At 44.0% G+C, this 6,000-nt stretch overlaps 1 long non-coding RNA gene across 2 annotated transcripts in view; it reads right to left on the reverse strand.

The window, feature by feature from the left end:
- Positions 1–4,439, reverse strand: part of LOC147912231 (uncharacterized) — a 29,570-nt gene extending 25,131 nt beyond the window's left edge. For both annotated transcript variants that reach the window (XR_015550101.1, XR_015550100.1), the window contains exons 1-2: positions 4,275–4,439; positions 193–324 (exon numbers count right to left, since the gene is read on the reverse strand). This is a non-coding gene — a long non-coding RNA (uncharacterized LOC147912231). The remainder of the gene's footprint in view (positions 1–192; positions 325–4,274) is intronic.
- Positions 4,440–6,000: the final 1,561 nt, after the last annotated feature.

The raw sequence follows: 6,000 nt of genomic DNA on the forward strand, positions 1-6,000 counted from the left end.
GACACATATCCATTGTTTCACATATTTTGAAAAATATATTTGTTCATAAATCTTTTCATTTAAGATAGGAGGGTAAATCCAGCCCCTGTTACTCCATCTTGGCTAGGAACAGAAGTCTCTGTGGGTTTTCAATCAGAGTTTTTAGCTGTACCATACTGTGACTGACTAAAAATCATAAAACAAGAAACTCACCATGTGGTATTTCTTTCTTCCAAATTTGTCTCCCTTCCAAAATCTGCCTTCTTTTGTTTACTCTCAAAGCCTTCAAGTAGTTGTTTTTGTATTTTGTACATAGTCCATGATTGTTACTTTCAGGAGGTTGGTCTGTTAAGAGACGAAACCAAAGATTTCATTTTTTCTTAAAAAACAATGCAGTTTACTTAATCCTTAACACTATCCCTATCAACACTGTCAACCAATGTAAAGATCCCTCTGCTTCCTGCTCTGGTTCTTGTAGGCTGGCCCCAGTCTAGTTCCCGCCTGCAAGCTCTCCCAGTAAACCCAGGACATCCTCTTCCCACCATCTGGTCCAGTTGCATGACTGTTTCCTGACCTTCACTAGCCCTTGGACCACTTGGCACATAGTCGCACCTGAAAGGAGGTTTGATCATTCTGTGATGGAAGCAGCTTTCAAGTTATAACACAATAATAATTCATATTATTAATTCACTAAGCGAATTTCCAGGCACTCTGTAGGTGTTAGAAATAAAGTTGAAAAATCAAGGTCTCTGTTCTCAAATCATTTGATTCTAGGTCAGAAGAGTGAACAGGTGGGCATAAAGCATCAGGGAACAGGTGTGAAAGTAAGTGTACTGCACTTAGGGAATTGTTATAAAGGTTCTGACGAAGTCCGGTGTGGATTTAAGAAAAGTAGTGTATGAATCAGCCTAGATGGGCAGGGGCACTGCAGACAGCTGTATAGGCACAGGACTGTGCTAGAGGCACCCCTCATATTACAGCCCCCCAGAGTTGTGCAGCGTAACACCTGCACAACAGTATGCAATGGCCTTAGAAGAATACAAGAAAGCCTCAAGGAGAAGCAAATTTTGAAGGAAGACTTGAAGTATGAATCACCATTTGCCAACAATGATAGAATAAGTTAATCTTTGTGTAGTTCATTGTGATTTATGAAAACCCTCCACTCTTTCACAAACGTGAACACATTTGATCCCCACAACAACTCGGTGAGGTTGATAGAGGTGGAAAGATTCCCATCATTGCACACCCAGCTGGCCTGGTGCTCCCATTCATGAGGTGGCGGCCAGCACATGAAGGCCAGCCATTGAGAACACCGCTCTTTCAACCCACTAGGACTCGTTTTCCCCACTTATTCCAGGTCTTCCACGTGCTTAGCTCCCTCACCTTCTGACCCATAGAGCAGCTTTGGGGGAGCTTTGACTTTTTCCGTTTGGCATGCCCTTCCTTGCTGGGTTCCGGGTTCACACCATTCCGTGGTGTTTGGGCTGCTTGTAGAACACGTGGGAAACGCTCCTTCTGCCGGTCCTGGGACTAGGGAAGCTCACTATCACCCTGGGGCCGTGGTATTCAGATAGGTGTGGTTGTTACTGCTGTGGATTATAATACCAATATTCTTATATCTGTGGAGGAAACTGAAGCTCAGAGAAGGGAAATCATCAACCCGGGTCGTGAGATGATTAAGTAACTGAGCTAGAGTGTGGACTGTGGGTCTTTTTACCGAAAGCCCAGTGTTCTTTCAATAAAGGGATTTAACACCTTGTCCTTGTTCACACTCAGGTCACCACTGAGTCATCTGCTCCAATGGTGGTCACTGGTTTCCCTCATCTTCCTGATTCTCTATTTTATTTTGTGAGTATAGTGAACCACTCTGCTCTCGCCCTGATCTGGCCCAAATGAATCTAGCTTTTTGGCTTTGTTTTTAATCCACTTGAAAACTTTCCTCAAGGCTACCCAGTAATGTAGGTTTCTGTCCTCTCAAAGGGCGCTGGGGATGTTAGGACACACCTGTACATTGACCAGGACCATCGTCAGCTGCCTGTTTCAGGTGTTATTTCTAAACCCACCATTGTCTCCTAGTTTCTCTAAACATTTAACTCAGATGGTAACCAGTAGACCATAACCAATAATATAAGCATAAACAAGTCTATAATTTACCCAATTACTAATTTCTCAATTTTTGGAAATAATTTTTGCACAGATGGTTCATTAAAACGTAGTAGAAAACATCAAAAGTGTTACAGACACATAATGAAATATATGGATAATGCTTCCATTTCATGTTTAAAAAGACTCCCTCCCCCCAAGTAGGGAGAAAGGCAGAAGTTTTTGTTTCTAAGCAAAAAGGAAAGGCAACATTTCATAAATAAGTTCATGTGAATGAAGATTTGGATTTGTCCATCTATTTCAAATCTTGTAATACCGTGAGTTATAAAAAAGTGATTGTTGCAAACATTTACTGTCCACTTTAGGGCATTAAGTGCAGTCTTTAAATTTTGTGTAGACAAATCTATTATTCTATTCCTTTGTGATTTATTCCATTAGTTATGCTTAAAAAGTTATTCCCCAACCAAGTCAGATAAATATTCACCTATATTTTCTTTTTTTGTTATGATTTCAGATGTTACAATAAAGATTTCATATGTTACAAAATTTAACTATCCCTAATGAATTTTGTGCATTTGGGAAGTGAGATTTTTAAGCTATGTTTTTTCCAAATGGTCAATTTTCCCACAATAGTCATTAAATAATCTATTTCTTTGTAATTGCTGTTCAGTATTTTTCTATCTAGTTTTTGTAGAATATGTGTGTTTACGTTTTTCAAGCAAGAAACATTAATATTACCTAATTTATGTCAATAAATCGATCCTTTTAATGCTCTTATATTTACTTTCATGAAAATAGGCCAGAAGGGAAAGTATGTTTGAGTCATGAGGATCTTTCAGGCCACTTTTAAAATCACCCACATAAGCAAAGCTCATTTTTCTTTTTTGTAAGACGAACCTTGCATTAAAGAATATTTTATTGCTGTATATAACAACAGGCATAAAACCGTTCATACCCATTTAGCTAGCAAGCCCACATTTGGGAATTTTCCCTAAGTACACTGCAAAAGCTCTCGGCACAGAGATGTTCACTGAAGCAAAAACGTTCATCTGTGGGGAATGATTCCGTAAACCAAGGGAATGTTATACAGAAGTTCAAAATGATTTTGAGGATGTAATAATGTTGGAGCACATTTTAACATGCTGTGTGCTCAAAGATGACTCCAGATGTTATATTCTGTGTAAGCATTTCTTCTTATGCTTCCTGCTTCCTTCACTTCTCTCCCTCTTCACCAGTCAAACCCGCCTCCTTGCTGTCTCTCCCCTTTGACAAGACATGCCAGCTACATACCTGAGTACACGCCCAAGTACACGTCTGATTATAGGCCTGAGTACATGTCTGAGTACACACCCGAGTACACCCCCAAGTACAGGCCTGAGTACACCACCAAATACACACCTGAGTACATGCCTGAGTACATGCCTGAATATAGGCCTGAGTACACCCCAGAGTACACACCTGAGTACAGGCCCGAGTACATGCTCAAATACACACCTGAATATAGGTCTGAGTACACACCCAAGTATAGGCCCGAGTACACCCCTGAATACACACCTGAATACATGCTCGAGTACACACCCAGCTCCACCCCTGAGTACACTCACAAGTACACAACTGAATATAGGCCTGAGTACACCCGGAGTACATGCCTGAGTACAGGCCCATGTACATGCCAAGGTACCCACTTGAGTGCACTCCCAAGTACCCACTTGAGTACACTCCTGAGTACACACCTGAGTATACCCCCAAGTACAGGCCTGAGTACACGCCTGAGTACAGGCCCGAGTACACACCTGAGTACACCCCTGAGTACACCCTCGAGTACACCCATGAGTACACCCCCGAGTACACTCCGGAGTACACCCCTGAGTACATGCCTGAGTACACCCCCAAGTACACCCCCGAGTACACCCCTGACTACACACCTGAGTACACCCCCGAGTACAGGCCTGAGTACACCCCCGTGTACATCCCCAGCACAGTCCCACCTTCCGGCTTCTGCACTTGCTGGCCCTGCCTGGACTGCCCCCACCCACACAGCCACACAACCAACCTCCCTTACCATCTCCAAGTCTTCTTGGGAATTACCTTCTGATGTGGACCTCCCCGGCTGCTCTGTCTAGAATTTCACCCCTGCCTGGCGCTCCCCGTTCACTTTCCAATCGCCGTGTACTATACTGTGTAGTACTTACTTGTTTGTTTCTTGTTGGTCTCCTCCAACCAAAATGTGGCCTGGACGGGGAATTCTGTCTCTTTCCTTCAGGTTTTACACCCAGGCCATACGGAAAGGCTCCGGCACATAGACGAGCACTGCAGACAAATATGAGATGACAGAGTTCCTGAGGATGTTATTTTCTTACTTTCCTCTTGTTTTGGCTGAAGCAGCTTGTCAATAACGATGGAAAAGTGTTATTTTGGCTCCAGCTAGAAGCAGCTTTGCCCTCCTAGCTTGTTAGTTACTGAGGAAATCTAATAGATAAGAAGAAAAATGGGGTGAAGGAATGGAGTTGACCCTGACCGAAACAGGCTGCAGCTCTGACCAGTTTCTTGAGGGCAGTGTCAGAAGAGCCAGGGGGGCACTGCTTTCCTGTGTGGGACTGAGATGGGGCTAAGTCTGGCGATTTCAGCGGTGGGAAGGACTCTCCCTCTCCCAGTCCCTCCCTGTCCTCACTCTGGATTGGGATGGAGGGGGTCTGGGCTCTCAGGTGAATGTGGCTCCCTTAATGTCAGTTCCCTAGTTCCCTGTTTGTTCATGCTCCATGCCCCCAGGGTCTGATGGCACTGCATTGGTCAGGGGAGGGAGAAGGTACAAATGAAGAGAGATCAGGGCCCCCCGAGTCCTGTGTTCACATGTATCACACTGGCCTCAGACCCAAGACAACATCTCAATCCCCTCTGCTGCCCTTCCCAAGGAAGACGAGGTTGACATGCTGGGCATCACGTCTTAACCACCGTCCCCCCAGTCTGGTCTACCAGACAATCAATGACACAAGATCTAGAGGTCAAGAAAGACTCTCTTCCCTCTCTTCTGGCTTTTCAAAAGTTCATTTAGAAAACATTTCTCAAGAGAGAGCAAAGATTTGTATTATGAGGGATCAGCATGTGACAACGCAGAGAAAATTCCATAAGCTCTGATCAGAAAACATCTGTTTTTACTGAAGAAGGAACAAAGTCTAGCTGAGCCTTCTCAGCTGACAGAAGTGCCATCTAAAAGGCTTTGGTAATCAGCTGTGTGGAAGAAAAACATATTCAGAACACGAGACAAAAGGCTCGTGTTTTTAAAGAAAATCAAGCCAGATAACAAAAAAGCTGCATGAAATAAACAAATCAGAAGGCTATCGGGCTTGTTTTAAACAGCTACGACATCAGTATCTTTATACCAAAGAAATTGAGGTCTATGAAAACACATAAAGAAATGAGATTGCTGGCAGAGAGTGCAAATGGTCTTGTTCCACCGTCCACGGCTCCAGGTGGGCCCCGCTTGGGGGCAGGTGCACAGAGAGGTGGGACGTTGATTTGAATAACCATGTCGATTTTAACTACGTCATGGACACTACACGTTGGGGATCAAATATAACAGCTGGAAAGAACAGCACAAAGTCATTTTCTTTCATTATCAAGCTGGCCCAGCCCCACATGTAATTTTATTGTTTAAGAAGCCCATGAAGCCTGGCGGCTGTAAGATCACGTCCAAGGCAAGGCTGGCCTCCCGTCCATCGTGAGGCAAACCTAACCCGAGTTACTTCCCTGTAGGGAGAAAACTCAGCACATAAATGCAGTTGTGCTGGAACTGTCACATTTCTTCTCTTTAAATCGAATTAATTCTGAGACCAAGTCCCAGTCACCTCAGACTCCTGGGGAACCATCGGAGGCCTCCCCCCCAGTTATGCAATGACTATTTAGCACTGGGGTCCACTC

Source organism: Ceratotherium simum, chromosome 38 (assembly GCF_057802395.1).
Source record: "Ceratotherium simum simum isolate JZ-2026a chromosome 38, ASM5780239v1, whole genome shotgun sequence".
NCBI classification, from domain to species: Eukaryota; Metazoa; Chordata; class Mammalia; order Perissodactyla; family Rhinocerotidae; genus Ceratotherium; species Ceratotherium simum.